The sequence below is a fragment of the Zootermopsis nevadensis genome, unplaced genomic scaffold (assembly GCF_977971745.1).
Source record: "Zootermopsis nevadensis isolate Lab colony 2312 unplaced genomic scaffold, Znev_1.0 Znev_ptg000028l, whole genome shotgun sequence".
Taxonomy (NCBI): Eukaryota; Metazoa; Arthropoda; class Insecta; order Blattodea; family Termopsidae; genus Zootermopsis; species Zootermopsis nevadensis.
In genome coordinates, this window is record NW_028259160.1 from 1,802,017 (window position 1) to 1,819,706 (window position 17,690).

Here is a 17,690-nt window from a genome sequence, read left to right on the forward strand (position 1 = left end):
TTCCCTTTTTAAAGCAATATGTGTATATATTTTTTTTTCCCAAAGAAAATCTCATTTGACTCTTTCAATTAGTTTCTGATTGATATATTATCTTCTTGTTTGTTAAATGATTGCATGATCCTGTACCAACCGGTGAACTGCAGGTGGTAACGTAAAAAAGAAAGGATAATTTAGGCGTGTGTCCGTGTATGTACAGTGCCCTCCAAATAATTGTTAAAACTTTTGTTTTTATTACTAGTTAAAAAGGAGAAATGACCCTCTGGCCTGACCTGACCTGACCTGCGAGTTCGCCCCCTACCAACTCTTTACGACTTCTGCCTTTGTCATTGTCTCTGTAAAATTTATGCCGCTGATAAATCGTCGTTAAATAAGCCAGTAGGTATCCACGATAAAAATTACAGCTACTGTGTAGGTAGGCGTATAATGTTAATACATTTGTTGGCTTCTGAACAAGTTACAAGATAATTTTTGCAGACTAGATAACATACAGAGGACTTGATTCGTTCTTGTACTGACTTCTGCGTGTGTTGTGTCGATTGCAAAAATAACACGTGAAACTGAGGGTTTGGGATTAATGCTGTGGGTTATGCCATAGATCTGTACATAAGGGAATTTACTTTTCTAAAAAAATATCGTTACTAGCTACAAGCTATTCTTTTCTTTTATTATTATTTCTACTGTCTAAACCACACCGAAGAAAATAAAGGCACTTGCTAGGGGTAGGAATTCTTTCCAGTGACAAGTTAGTATTATCGAGAAGGCTGGCATAGCGGGAGCTCAGACCTTTTCAATCATCAGCCTAGTTACCTAAATCGTGACATATTTTCCGTTGTTTTTTCAAAGTCTACATGTAAATGTCGTGGTGGCACCTAATAATAGGCCATGGCTTCGTCCTCCTAAAATATTTATGATCGTGATAACTACTAACGTTCTATAGGGATGTCTTAAGAAGGCTAGAACAGTGTGGACTGGATTAATCTGGCACAGGAGAGGATTAACTGGCAGGCATTTGTGAACACGGTAATAATTATTCGGGTTTCATAAAAAGTGAGAGATTTCTTGACAAGAAGGACTCTGATTTAAGGATTTAGCGTAATTTATATTCTGTTTATCTTAAGTTGATATAATTGCGTCATATTGTGAATTAAAATTTAATTATTCGTGTTTTTGTTTCCGTCTAATCACAATTGTATATAAATAAAATTATACATAAGATATTAAAATATCATTTACATATTTGGTACATCTTTTTACTACATGTTTCGGTTACATTGAACCATCTTCAGGTGTAAAGTTAAAAGTTAAAAATTATAATCTTATAAACTAAAACTTAATTACTGTTGTTGTGTAACTTCTGATGATGTTTACTTCCAAATTCATTGGAGTGAGGTACCAAATATGTAAATGATATTTTAATATCTTATGTATAATTTTATTTATATACAATTGTGATTAGACGGAAAAAAACACGAATAATTCTGTTTATCTTATCGAAAGAAATATAATGTAACCACTGTAGTTGAAGTAACGCCATTAGTTCTCCTAAGAGTTAATTACTTTTGGTTATCATTAATTAATTTAACACGTAGGCTCAAATGCAACGGTTTCAAAGTGGTTTTGTTGCAGCACAGCCTCGCAATATGCACACTAGCGGGTAGTAAGCAGGGCTGTGGAGTCTGAGTCGGTAAAAATGTACAGACTCCGGCTTCGACCTCGATATAAAATCTTAAGAACAATTTCTATACCTTATGAGCTGCCGGCGGTCTCACGTTTAGAGAGATTCAACGACGCGTTGAGCCACATGGTGTGGGAATAATGCTTTGTAACTTTGGCTCCGGCACCGTAAGAATACAAACTGGCTACAAATCAACCCATTTCTGCAATAACCATTAGACGTATATTTAAATATAGGTTATAAGTCTAAAAAGTAGGCTGGTGATGAAGAAATCTCTTATGGTGCCATTTACCGTTTTAGTAGGTTTACCCTTATTGATACATATTGAGATTTTATGGAGGAGTCTGGGTCGGTTTCGGAGTCGGCGTCGGCGTCGAAGTCAGAGATTTTAGTACAGACTCCACAGCCTTGGTAGTAAGACGTTTTTAGTCTTTTAGTAGTACTTCCGTTTATTTATTCAATGGCTTGGGGGATTGTGAGTTCTCTACACAGAAGATTGTGTCCGTCTAACACCGGGTTCTTACGGACCACAGCCTTAAATGTCTCTATGTCTCTAACTTTACTACACAGTTACACAAACACATTACAACTACTGTAGTCTTCACCGAATTGCATGCTTCAAGGTCACAGCAAAATGGTAACATCGAACAGCGTAATAAATTTATCAACTGGGGATTCTGTCCAGCGTGATTTGGTGGCGGGGAGGGGAGGGGAGGGGGTTTTTATTCTGTGACCTTGAAACATGAAATTCGGTAACTGCTTATATGGAAACCATGTCTTCTCTTATTCTTTCATTTGCATCTCGATTCATATAAGCATTCTCCTCTATTCCTTAATTCTACACCCTTGATACATTTTATCATTCATATCACAAAACGTTTTATGAAATATTTAAAAATAAACTTTTCTTCTCTACATACAGAGAATTCCATTTACTCACAATTTTTGCCGCTCAGCGTCCAGTTTCAGCACTGAACCCCCCCCCCCTCCCCGCCGTTTATGTACGACAACCTGTGATAATAGTCAAAACTCAAAAGCACTGTTCTATAAAATTTTAATACCCTAGGGTAAGGCTGCAAATTTACTCTCTACTGGTCTCTGGTACCTCGTTCGCAGACTGGAGAAGCGTTTTTCTGATCATCGCGGTACCCCTGAAGTAGGTCAACACACAGTCATGAAGGCGTTTAGCTTTAAGGCCTATGGCATAATTCATCCAAACAAATAATTGTGTGCTGTATGATGTGTGTGCCCGGGGAAAATGTTTTGTATTAATGACAGACACAGTCAGAATTTATATATAAAGCTCTGCATGTATGTTGACAGTTCAACTTCAACATATCAGAGAAAATTATTTAACTCTTTCCCAAACGATGTCATTTACAGACAGGATGTAGATATTTAACCCAAATAATTGAAAATTACAATTTAAAGTTCACGCTCGGTTATGACGCCGTGTAGTATTATTATAGGCTAATATCGTCGTTTCGAAATAAAATATCGCCACCATCTTCAGGATATCCTCTCTTCCTTCAAAACTTTGGTAACAATCCATAAGACGTCGTAGTCTGGAAGACCAAAATCGTTAGGAATTTTCGACAGTTTTCTGGTGAAGGAATTATAAGGTCAGAGACAATAAAACAACATAATTCAACTAAAGGTTTTGGATAGATATAGATGTTTAAAAATAGTAAATTAATAGAAATCCTTGTGTTATGGTTCATGCACGCTATTTATTTACATGATACAATCACAAAATTATCATAAATCTTCATAATTCATAGGTAAGCTGATTGTTTATAGTCTGTTTATGGTTGAATGGCCACAGTATGATAAATCAAACATGACATAAATCAAACATAAAACATAACAGTAGCCTAGGCTAACAACATTAAACGTCAATTGCACTTCAAAACTTTTCGACGTACATGTCTGTATGTCATTTACGGGGACACATTTGTAAAATAGCCTTGCTGTTATGCATACACTGTTTGATAATTTACAAAATTCTATTGACATAATTGATAATAAATGCGTCATTAGCCCCGATATTCATTTATAGCAGACATAAAGCAATTATTTCAAATATAATAGGACAGATGGCACGCTGTTTTGAACCAGAAATGATTTATCCCCGTACAAACACACAGTACTAAAAAGATGTTTTAATGAAAGTTGTAGACTCGTGAGTTTTATATATAGGTACTAGAAAATTGCCCGTCAATAATAAGTACAAGTTAAAGTCATTCTTCAAACACATTTTTATTAAAAAGTGTAACAGATGAGCATATAAAAATTAAAATCATTATTTATAATTACGAATGATGCAAAGCGTTAAAACTTAAACATCTCTTTTGATACGATATGTAGCAGTACATATACATAGCAGGCCATGGCATACTTAAAGAGCCTTTTGTTACAGTGAATTGTTTCCACAAAGGAGCATATAAAAATTAAAACTATGTAATGTTGTGTTATCAAAGGTTAATATCCTTCGATTTTGAAGAATCTACAACAATTTTACGTTTTACAATGTCAAATATGGTCTTATGTACAAGTTTTAGTAACTGCGTTGTGTTACATACACATATTAGGCCTCCTTTAACTGCACTGACGTGACAACGGTTATAATATTATCCCACAAAGCCCAAAATTCCACAAGAGTAAATGTTCACTATACCACATCAATGGTAAGAGCGCACACATTCATAACTATTAACACATAAGACCCAAAATCCCTTTACAGCAAATGATCACTATTTACTCAACCAAGCAACCAACATTGTTTGTTGTATGGATAGAGTTTTCTATTTGTTCGGTAAATTATTTATTATAAAATGTATAATGTTTGATTTGAACTTCATGTATATCAGGGATTATACTAGAACAGGATAGAATAAGCTTAGACCTGTCAATAAATTCAGTCCGGCCCGCGATGTTCTATAATTAATAACGTAGTATTTGATTAATTTCCCTTTTCTCAAGTACAGAATAAAAAAATCCTATCCGGTTCAGAGAAAAACAAATGAACGTTCCTGTATTAGACGGATATGAACCAAAATTAAAATCGACAGACAACGTTTTGTACAAACCTTCAATGTTTAATTAGATTTAAATCAGTTCTAGAGATTTTTTATATAAACGCGGGCGGTCATGTAAGTCCACTACCATCACGTACGTATTTACATTCACTTCACTCAGTTTGTTGAGAAGAGATGGTCAACGTTTGTGCTTTCTGTAACTGTAAAAAATAAATTCAAATAGACTTTGGTATACATATTGTATCAGTGACTTTTTAACTGAACAGTAATACTGCCATCCTCGAGCCGGTGATACTAATACAAGTGGCCATAGAAATCCTATGTCCGATAACCGTGGTTAGTTACACATTAATTGTGTAGTCAACAAATATTACCGCAATCAGACAGTACAGCATGATGGGTGTTCATATGAAATGTGGGCTGATGAGAGTTGGACTTGTATTAATTATTCCTATATTTCCGTATTGTACGCGTCCAAAATTAAAGGCCAGCTGACGGACAGTGACGTTGATGACTCAAACAGTACGAATTTGTTAACCATCTAAATGCATGATAAAAGTAAAGGCGAATTTTTAGGTTCTCACGGCGGCGAGGATGAAGATGTCTTCTGGGATTAATATCCCAAAAAGACAGTCATCTTGTTGAAAGAAAAGTTTTAAGAAGGAAATTTATTAACAGAAATATTTTAACCATGTGATAAAGATCGTACTCCGTTTAAAAGTATTAGAACAGTGTAAATTGAAGTAAAATTACTCTTATCGACTGAGTCAGTAAGTGTAGCATAGAGATAATTTATTAAGTTCCAAACCAATGTAATTTGTGTTGTTATGACTCTCATTTCGTAGCTGGGATGACCCTTTTCAGATTTTGGACCTGGAAACAGACTGTCTTGACCACTCCAGACAAATTTAGGGCTTCCACATTGATATAGGCCAAGACCGCTTCCTTCTGAAGTCATAATTCATAATTATTATTCCATCTGACACTGCAAACTATGCAAGTGAAGTGAACTGAGGAAAAATTAGTGAATCAAACCCGGTTTTGCCTCTCCGACAGCCTGAATGACATTACCGGACTTCATGATGGATAATGCCTGTTGAAAAGTTAATCACCGCCCTCTATAGAACTATAGGTTTGTTACCATGTTCAAAACAGCTTACCACTGGAGCTTGTCCTAAGCCAGTTTAAATTTGTCCACGTGCTTCGTTAAGATCTATTTTAATATTATCCTACTAGCTTTGCCTAGTTCTATCAATTGGTTTCTTCCCTTCAGGTTTATTTATCAAAATTACTTTGGCTATGCATTTTACATATATCCCATGCGTACTACATTCCTCGCCCATCTCACCTAATTGAATTGATCAAATTAATATCTGGTGAAGAGTAAAAATTATAAAACTTAAAATTTATGGGTAATTTTACTTGAAAAATGTTTCTTCATACATTTAAGTAGCTGGTTTCTAGGTAATCTACGTTGTATGGTAGTAAAGTATAGATGTCCCGCTACACGCCATCGAAGCTCTTGAGGGGAGAGTGGTATAGCTCCTACTCATTCGTGACCTCGGCACTAGATGGGGTGAGTGGTCAGCGTCACGCTTTATTCCTGGGGAAGGGATCCCCGGTATCAATTTTATAGGACGCTGGGTGGGCCTCAGAGCCGATCAGGACGTACGATGACCAATGAATAAATTCTTAGCCGTCAAATTATTCTATGGAATTACCTCCTTAAGCTATCAGATTGTGACTGTGGATTAAGGAAAGAACCAGTATAATAAAAGATTTATTCTGAAGAACTTTGAATGTGTATGATGGTTCACTGGCCACGCTTTGAATCTCCCTTTGAGTGCTACTGTTAACAAGTGCCCTGGTGTGGAATTTTTCTGTCCTGTTTCGCCTACAAATTGGATTATGTTTCCTCTGATGGTATATGTACGTGATTAAATGGCTTTACAAAGCGCGGTGATGTGAGACGAGAAGTCTGTTATCCGTCATTGGCCAGGAGAGATGAGGTACAGCGGTCTTCCAACTCTAAAATTGTTTGCTGTTCAGCTGTCTGAGTTAGATTACCTGCATTGAAGCCAGTTGTAAAGGATATGTAAATATATTCATAGCGACTTTATTGCATTTATCAAATGCGGATTGGATTCATCTAGCTGAAGTTGTGAACATGGTAATTAACTGTTAAAACGTATATAAATAACCGTCTACACAATTTTATTTAGCTTTCTACTATATGTTTCGATCTAACCAAGTCATCTTCCGGTTTGAGAGACTTGTATGGGAATGGCTTACATAAATGTGTGTATTCATGTATCTTTAAATGCAATAACAGATGTTAGGTACACGGTCATGTGAGTTTGGCTAAAGACTAATTTTAAAGTAAAAGTTAAAGATTTATTTAAACGTGTTTATTAAATTAGAGTTATATGTGACACCATTTTCTAAAATTACGTATAATAAAAGTTAAAATTAAGTTATTGTAATTTAAAAATTAAAAATTACAAGTTGTGATCTTGCAGTTAATTTTTAAAATATTGTTCGTTCTAGTTCAATAGTTTAAAATAATAATCAATTCGTAGAGAAAATTAGATTAAAATATATTATTTATTATTTAAATATATATTATTAAAATATATATCTCATGAATAGATTAAAATAATAACTAGCCAATATGTATAACTCGCATTTGCTTCCAGTTACAAAAATCAACTAAACCATGAAACCAGCAGCGAGTAGCAAACCGTATCAACATCACGTAACACTTTACCATTGATAATCTAAAGAGTGTAGCGCCTTAACGCCTCGTCCTAGGCAAAATATTTCAATACTTCAGATTGTAAACACATGAATTGCTCCAACTTTTCCTTCTTTATATTCTCTATATTTTTCCAAATAATAAATTCTCCTAAGACTATGAACTTATGGGACACGCTGTATAACATTTAATCAATGAACAAAGTGATATTATTTGTTTACATACAGCTAGTGTTACGAAAAATCAATCATTTACTGTTGTTTCTTGGTTTACGTAACGACACTTTAACAACTACCGAAGTCATTACTACGGAATGGTAGGACTTGAGAATGATGAATTTTTAAGACGTAGAAAAGTGGTCATGGTATTTTTCCGGGACCTTTGTGAACGAAACAAGGTCTACCTTGGTGTTCGATAAAGTAATTATGCACAGAATCTTACAAAAATACGTATACACACATTTAATTAATTTTCATTGCTGGAAACTCAATCGACCCTCCGCTATTTTCCATGGGAAAAGATAATGCGCTGTCATCTGTTAAGTGTAGACCGCACTAGCTTCTTCTAATTAATACAACCCACGGAGAAAGATAACAAGGTTAATATTCCGACGCCTATTTGGTGCACTCTGTATTATTATTATTATTATATATTATTTATTGTTCTGTCTGACGACAGGTCCATATGAACAGGATCCTTCCATCCTTTTCTCGGACTGGGACCTGTTCATATACGTTCTTGGCAGATGATCCAGAAGTGGTTTGCCATTGCCTTCTTCTGTGTGTGAATGGAGTAATTGTTGGGATGCCACGGAGGAAAACTCCGTGTTGCCCAGACCACGGCCTTGTCCAACACAAGTTATAAATTCGGGCACCGCCGGGAATCGAACCCGAGACCCCAGGATTACAAATATTAAATGTCTGAGGAAGGAGGCGAGTGACTTGGTTGTATTCATTGCCATGTATTTCGTATTTGCTTTGTACTGCGCGTTACCTGCCACAACTACGTAACGAAATCTCCTTAATGACAGACGACATGAATATTCTGAACACGAGCTCTGACATGTTAACTTGATTGCTCCTCGATGCCAAGTTTGGAGATTTGCAGTCTCTTTCAATGTTCAGGAGAAGATGCCAAGTTCGTCACATGCAGATGGCATTCACGAATGAATCGGTCTGATTAATTATAATATACAGAACCTTATGCACAATTCTGTGCCTCGGTATCTTACTAGACCCTGTTCTTACAATCAGTATGGTTTTACGTCCTAACAGCACCAGTTTCAAACAGAAAGGTGATTCTTAACACTGACTATGTTTCTTAAAATTCATTATGGATGTCGTACTTTTCGATACTCCTCCGTCTTCAATAGTATTTAACTTTATCAAATCTAAAACTTCTTGACGATGGTGAAGAGTCAATTGAATAAAAATTTTCTTGGATATTATCCATCGTCTAGTAAAATATAAAACTTAAAACGACGTTTCGGAGATGGGACTCTATCTCCGTCTTCAGGTTCCTACACAGTTGGGCCCACTAGATAGAGCTAATCCCTATCTCCGGACTTTATTTCGAAAATGGTCCGTTGAAATTAGCACTGTGAACCTTAGCCTTTCTTTCCGTAGGACTCTTTTGATGTTGGAGGGGTTGATTGTCCCGTTTCGAAACGTCTACCTACACAAATCAGTGCCTCTGAATGCTATTCGAACACAGAACACGATCTCAGTGTTCGAATGACAAACATCCACACTTGGGTAGACACTGACGACATAGAACATTATTAATTGCCTTAATACACCTCACCAAACAACATAGTGGTGTATGACCTAAAATATACCATAGATCACGTTAATACTTTTTTTATTTGTAGTGTTCTGTCTGGCGACAGGTCCATATGAACAGGATCCTTCCATCCTTTTCTCGGACTGGGACCTGTTCATATACGTTCTTGGCAGATGATGCAGAAGTGGTTTGCCATTGCCTTCTTCTGTGTGTGAATGGAGTAATTGTTGGGATGCCACGGAGGAAAACTCCGTGTTGCCTAGACCACGGCCTTGCCCAACACAAGTTATAAATTCGGGCACCGCCGGAAATCGAACCCGAGACCCCAGGATTACAAGGCCAGCGTTCTAACCGCTAGATCACCGTGGCAGGTCATGTTAATATACGCAACTTTTATTGAAATAATTCTGATGTGAATATTTAACGAAATACAAGTAAACGTACTACATTGGTCGGTGTGGTATTTATGACGTAGTGTTGGGACCGAACCTTACGGCTGAGTGGTTAGAATTTATGATTTGTTTTCAGGCGATTCCGGGTTCAAATCTCGACCCAGATACCCGTTATCCGCCGTTAAATAAACCACAAATTTATAAAATAACAAATACGTAACACTGGAAATAGATATGTAAATAAACTAAAAATCAGTGAGTAGTGCAGAGTTTCAAACAAAGCATTTGTAAACCATGTGAAATCGATTCATCGCACTCCGTTGAGTTTCGAATGTAACTCGATACATTTACTATTCTACAATGATAAGAATATTCCGATAGTCCAATCCTATATCCAGCGAGACCTACAAACTGTGCAACACATTCAGCTAACAGAAACCTTTGCATTTTAACTAGAATTGTAGGAGTAATCTCGACCAATGACAGAAGGGGAGACAGTAGAGGGAGTGGAATGCTCAGACAGAACGACGAAAACAGTTGAGTGTTGCATTACGTTTCATCTAGCGGCAGTGAATCCAATATTTTGAATGTATAACCTGGTTACTAATCGTACTATCCAATATCATGCACTGCTGTAATGTATTAAATACACTGGTGACTCAGACAAGAACAACAGGACGCATAGGTGACAAAGAATTGCAATATTATCACTGGAATCAAAATATGAAGCAGAAGTTAAGTGTGAGACACTGAAGCTGGTCTTAAAAGGAGGAGCTGTCATTATTTGAATTTAGTTTATGTACTTATAAACACAGAACGTAAATTCGTTTACAGAGGGAGTAAGGGTAGATTATTCTTTGAGAATATTCTCATGGACTACGGGACCTCTAGGGAAAACGGTCTCAAGTTGATTGAACTAGACGTATTTGCATTTCACTCAACTTATAACACTTTGTGTCCAATAACAACGTGTGCAATGCATTTCATTAAACATCCAAAATTCAGTTACAACCAGAGAATATTTGTCCATATTCCCCATTTGTTTGCGAATGGTTCGTGTGTTCGTGGTTGATTTAACGACGTACGTTCCATAAAAGGTTGAGAATTTCTTGATCAGCCCCTCAAGAATAACTCCCATTAATGGAATTACAGTTTGATGATACAGAAACTTCTGTGTTAATACAAATAAATTGTCGGTTTCCATAACAATAGGAGTTTTTGACGTTCTGAACAGAAGCTGCGGTATTGTTAAGTCAGTTAGTTAGATACAGTGCGTTCACTGATAAACCGGAAAGCAACTGTCACTTCCCGGATCCTGGCTCCAACGACATGACTCACAACCACGCGCTGCGAGGTTTTCCCGATATGAATTAAGTATCGGTCCATAAGCCGGGAAGTGACAGTTGCGTACAACTTTATCAGTGAACCCACTGTAATTGCTGCTCAGGTCACAAGATGTCTGGTTATTTTTTATAGAGCTCAGTTTGTGTACTTTTTAAGTTAAAATCATGCTGTAACTACTTAAAATGTATGTAACTCAAAGTTATATTTAATTTAACTTGTATTTATCTTCACAAATAAAATACATGCAGGGATTTTTAGGGAAATTTCTTTGAAAGCTACGATCGGGAATAGTGATGGACACTCAGCTAATCAAGAATTTTCCTCCTTTTATGGAACGAAAATTTCATTACCATGCCCACAAAAGCAGGCCACTGTATCCTGTACTATTTAAGAACGAATGTAATGTTATATTCCGAAGTAAGTCTGGGTCTTACAAGTGGTATATTCCCTTTGGGTCTTCCGCCTGAAATGTTTTATGCATTTCTCATTTCTCCCATTGATAATATTAAACATATATATTTTAAGATGAAAATTCTATTGAATGGCTTAAGGAAAATATCAAACGCCATGTTTTAATATTTCTTACAGTAACAATACTTCGTTTTATTTTCAAACATGCGCATTTTAAATTAATATTATGAGCAATGAAATAATTCCTTAACCTAGTCACTAATGTCCGTGTGAATAAATTTATTAATTTTTTAAGTTTACTTATCAGAACTAGTTCTTCGAGACTGTCAGTGAAAGAATAAATTAAAGTAAAATTTAAATTCAACTGGTTTGACGTAAATATTGGTGGTAGCGTTTCCATCAAACAGGATGCAATGGGAATACCGCAATGAATTTGTCTCCTTGACGTAGATGAAGTTCGTTCTCCTGTCACACATTTCCCGGAGCTGTACTTCATGGCACAAAGCAATCTCAGTGTGTATCTGAATATTTGAGCCCTCATAGCGTTCCGATTCTAATTTCCCTTAGTCTGTATGGTGTAGCAGTAATGAGTCAACATTTGCTCGTGAAACGGTCGACCCGCAATGGGTCTCATTATATCGTATTTTGCTTGAAATCATTTGGTTGAAATCAGTTCAGAATTAGAACCCTCACTTAAAAACAATAGAGACTTTCATAAGAAGAAATTTTAAAATTTTTTGAGTGTTTGTATTCCTCGTTACTTTTTCTTTTTATTTCAGACAAAAATTTGTTGTTAACAAATTTGATCAGCAGCATGAAAATATGTTTTACTGCACAAACGTCAATATTATTTTTCCCTCATATTATTTTTAAAATAAAGAAAATAAATATGTTTAAATTTTCACTAACTGTATTACTTGAGAAGCTGATAGTCACTCACTGGTCAAGAATTACCTGCCTCTTATGGAACCTGAGGGCCCAGTATTGTGTCTATAAGAACCCGACAGTAAACATTACCCTGAGACAAATGAATTTCGTCCACACCCTCAGAAAAGTCTTCTTTATCGATTTTAATATTATCCTCACATTTAAGTCCTTCAAGTGATTTCTTCTTTCACGCGTTGCTGACAAAAATGTTATACGAATTTATAATCTGTACCATGCGTGCTACGTGGCCCTCCCATCCCATTTTTCGTAATGTATTCAGCCTAATAATAAAGTATTTGATACTAATTGTGCAGTTTTCTCCAGCCTTTTGGTAAATTGTCTCTGTTACGTCCAAATATTTTTTTACATCTCTGTGTTCTCAACAGATACCACATCCATATAAAACCACACGTACAATTATAATTATACGTTATATATTTTAAGTGATCAGGAGATGGGGAAGTAAAATATGATAAGTACTAACAAGGCTTTCCTTATTAAAGTCGTCCAAGAGATATCAAGTACCAAATATTACGGAATATATTCATAAATTCAACATAATGGATAGGCGAAGTACACTACCCCATTAATATTTACGCTTTATGGAAGGAATACAGAACATAAGAAGACAAAAGAATTTTTTAATACCTTTAAAAGAGACTGCTTTGAAGTCGAAACAGGATTTAACTTGTTACATGGACAGAAGAGTAAGAATAAAGGAAGAGAACCATACATAACATCCCAATCAATAATTCATATTCACCCAGACGTCTGTTCGTATATCCATTCATCAAAACTGTGTGATTTAATCAATCAGGATAACATTGACGAATGAATGCGTCGTGTCTGACGCCTGCTTGCCTTGCTGACGTAGACAGACTGAGCGACAACCAATAGAAACCCCTCACCTTTGTACACAGAATCTCTCGAAACGTCTTCATGATTTCCTTTGAAGCGAATCGGGTTATAAGCAAAGACTGCAGGCCAGCTCCTAGAAGCTTTAATCTTTGTGAGCTCAAGTTCAGATTCAGTACTAAACTGTTTCAGTAATATGTCTTTTAACTCGAAACTCTTTGTCTGTGGCGAATATGTATTTCTTTATAAATGCATAACAGAAATGTATATAAACAAATTTGATCTGAAACTTTCACGGTGACTAAGTAGTTTAAATGCCAAGCAAATTTGATCACTTACAACAAACCTGGTGGCGTCTCTTGAACACCTGTTGTCCTGGCACACTTTCAGTGGCACTGAATACTTAAACGGCGTTTACATTTTATACGATTCTCAGCTGCTGGAATAAAACTTTTGAGATTTATGTGCTTCGAGCGCATATATCGATTATTAATAAACATGAGACAGAACTGCCTTTCTACATCAGTGTGCGCCTTTATGCACATCAACTGTATTTGTTATTCGCTCTTGATTATTCTGCTGGAATAATACAAAATTTCATGTTTTTAGTGTCTTTTAGTGTCAGTCTAGACAGAGTGAACATCAAAAGCAATCTCATTGGGATACAAGGCCTTGAAACTACAAATATAATTACAATTACTACAAATATAAAACCATTTGAAGTTTGCGTTATTGCATTTTTAAATAAGTACCTATATAAAATGTGGCTGTAGACGTCATCTGCGGCCCGCGGTACCTTTTAACGTTGTCCCACTAACTTATTAGTACCTTGGTAGTTATGCAACAAATGTACGTATCTTTGAAAACTCATTTTTTGTTGAAATCATTATTGTCTCTGAGAAGTTGCAACTTCAGTTGATTGAACTATGGCATGACTCAATATTACTTAGTACTTTCAAACAGAAACTTTTAATAATCTTTTATATGCTTTGCCAGTATTCTACCATCATGGTTCTCTGGAGTTATGTTAAGTTGGCACGAAATTTGGCAAGTGTATTTGGTAGCCCAAACACAAGCACTGGATAAATATATCCAGGCTTTCTCACGTATGAAGAAAATGGTAGTTCCGTTCAAGAATTATATGAAGTAATTCAAATTGGCGTTTGAAAAAAAAAAAAAAAAGGAACCACATTTTATTCTCTTGCGCTGAAAAGGCAGACTCAAGTCTTATATTATCGTTGTAAGTTTCGGGTATTTTTATTGTAGTGTTTAGTTGTTATGGTTGGACACATCAGCTATTGGCATATGCTGATGATGTTAATTTATTGGGGGACGATATAAATACAATAAAGAGGAACGCAGAAGTTTTACTAGAGGCTGGTAGACAAGTGGGGCTGGAAGTAAATTCAGAAAAAACTAAGTACATGTTAGTATCTCGTCATCAGAAGACAGGCGGGCAAAATTATCTTAGGGTGGCTAATAAATCCTTTGAAAGGGTTACAAAGTTCAAATATTTGGGAACAACAATAACAAATCAAAATGATACTCATGAGGAAGTTAGGAGGAGACTAAATTCCGGAAATGCTTGCTACTTCTCAGTCCAAAATATTTTGTCTTCCCGTCTGATTTCTAAGAACCTGAAAATTAAAGTATACAAAACAATAATCTTGCCTGTTGTTTTGTATGGGTGCGAAACATGGTCTCTCACTCAGATGGAGGAACACAGATTGCAGGTGTTTGAGAATCGGGTGTTGAGGAGGATATTTGGGCCTAAGAGGGAAGACGATGGGGCGTGGAGAAAACTGCACAATGACGAGCTTAAAAATCTGTACTGCTCCCCCAGTATTGTGAGGGTGATTAAGTCGAGAAGAATGAGATGGGCTGGGCATGTAGCGCGCATGGATGGGACAAGAGGTGTGCACCGGGTACTGGTTGGGAAACCTGAAGGGAAGAGACCGCTGGGGAGACCTAGACGTAGATGGGAGGATAATCTCAGGCGGGATCTATGGGAGATAACAGTTGAAGGAAACTGGGTTTTGTTGGCCCAGGACAGGGTCCGGTGGAGGGCTTTGGTTAATTCGGTGATGAACCTTCGGGTTCGGTAAGCCATCTAGTTAGTTAGTTAGTTTGTTGTTATGGTTACGTTAAAGATATTTAGATGATCCGAACCTCGTAGCATATTATATATTTTAATGTGTCCCGTCTGCCTAAACTGTTCTAACACCCCTGCTGCAGACTGTTAATAACATGATAAATATGTTAAATGCGTGAGTAATATGCATTGAATAATAATCTGTTTATCGATTAATACAGTTGGTGTATGATTCTAATTCCCCTAGTGATAAACCACAAATGGTTTGTGGCTGATAGATAAGAAAATGCCCATCTATTAAGTCAATTATATGGACATTGAGTACAGTTGCTGTGGTTTCTCGGTTTCCGTAATTATTAATTAAAACTAGGAATGCCAGGTGCGGGGCTACGCAGTCATTTGTTTCTGAACTGGAGGACCGTGGACCGGAACGTATACAGATGAATGAGAAATATATAATGAATATAGGGGAGAAAAAAAGAAATAATAAATAGGAATACGAGTCGGAGGTAGAAACAGAGACACGCAAATGGAAGAAAATGAGACGGAATGAGGATAAACATGGTAGAGAGGGTGGGAAAGAGAATAGAAAGTTAAAGGCTTTGATATTAAAGCAGGAAATGGGGCAAATGTGAGAAGAGGTGGTGCAGGGAAATGGGAGAGATAAGCTAATTGAAAAGATAGGAACAAAACACGGGGGACAGAAGAAGTCGTGTAAAGTAGGCTATGAACAAACACAATTTATAAGAGAAAGAGTCAAGGATTAATACGGAAGTCGCTAAAGATACGGATCCGATGAAAATAAACTATTAAATATCAGTTTTTAATTAAACAGATTTTCATACAGACAGCAGATAACAATTATAATCATCAGGTGCTTTATAAATAATGCAGAGCGTCAACAAATAATTATTTATTCAAATACAGTAGATTCCAATTAATTGGGCCATAGGGTAATCGGGGCAGCCGTTTATTTGGGACACATCTTAAAGAACAAACCATTTTAACTCTTTACGTGGAACTTCGCATAATTGGGACAGCTGCTTAATTGGGCCAAAATGTTCTAGTCTCGATGTGTCCCAATTAACCGGAATCCACTGTACTTTAATTGAACCAACGGGGGGAAAAATCTAAAGCAGCCAGGCTTTTATCTACGGTGTAGGTCCTCAAATTAATAAATTTATTCAAAACACGTCTAGGGATGATTACATTACACCAAGACGAACGGACACTTCCTTCACATTAAGCCTTAATTTAATACATTTATTGAAAGCAACTCACAACAAATGGTATATCCAGTTTTTGAGTAAATAATTAATCAAATAAATGTAGGAAAAACGCATGAATTAGGATTCATTTCAAAGAGACGAAACAGTTAAAAAGTAATGGAGGCTAATAACACGGAATCGACAACCAGCATGTAAACATAGTAAAGCACAACGAATGATGTGCATGTACATAAAGAAGAACAAATAACGGATGTGGGGAGAAAATACACAAACTTTGGCAGAGGTCGATAAACAGGAAGATTTACACAGAGAGAAGTTGGTAGTAGTGTAGCGACTCACCGTCAGTTTTGTAACCTGCTTTAAAGTGCAAACCATTGAGGCTAGCTTCTTGAAGTCTACGAACTTGGTAAAGCTTTATCAAAGAGAAACATAACCTACACAAATAACATTCTGCCTTTACACAATACAGTAATCACTTAACAGACTCAATAACTTGTTTTCAAAAGCTGTCCTGAAGTTGGACCTGAAAGTTGTGTTGACCGAGATCCAAGTCTTCAACACCACGACGTCTAACTCCATGGAACAGAGAGAGACCTTGTCACACAGCTAGACAAGAATCTCCTCACCTTTCATAGAAACATAAGGTTCATTGCCGTGTTAAGAGAGGCTGCCACTCGACCCTATCCTAAGCCAGTTTAATCCAGTCCACGAATTCTACATCCGCTACTTATTTAATATCAGTTTTAATGGTGGGCTCTCATTTGTAACGAAGTCTTCGCGTCATCTGTACTTTTACGTTTTCAGACGAAGATTTCGGACATGTATCTTTCCCTTTCGTGCTACATGTACCGCTCATCTCAGTCTCTCTCATTTGATACCCTAATAATATTTGAAAAAGACTGCAAACTGTGTATATTTGTCATTTTCGCTGTCTCTTAGTTGCAAATAAACTTCTAAGCACCAAAACTACAGATACTACGAACGAATGAACGTACTTCTTTCTGTTAATACGAGAGACAAATGTTCACACCCAACGTGTAAAATTGTAGTTCTGTATATTTTAATCGTTATATTCTTAGATAAATATTATGCTCTAAATGGTAGCAGTCATTGCTGATTCAAGGGGTAATATAATTCAACAAAAATACGGAATATTCCACATAGAACACAACCCTGACTACAAAACTTGA

The 17,690-nt window shown here is 36.4% G+C and overlaps 1 protein-coding gene across 4 annotated transcripts in view; it reads left to right on the plus strand.

The window, feature by feature from the left end:
* Positions 1-17,690, plus strand: part of Balat (Beta-alanine transporter) — a 218,949-nt gene that overhangs the window by 133,561 nt on the left and 67,698 nt on the right. The window lies entirely within an intron of this gene.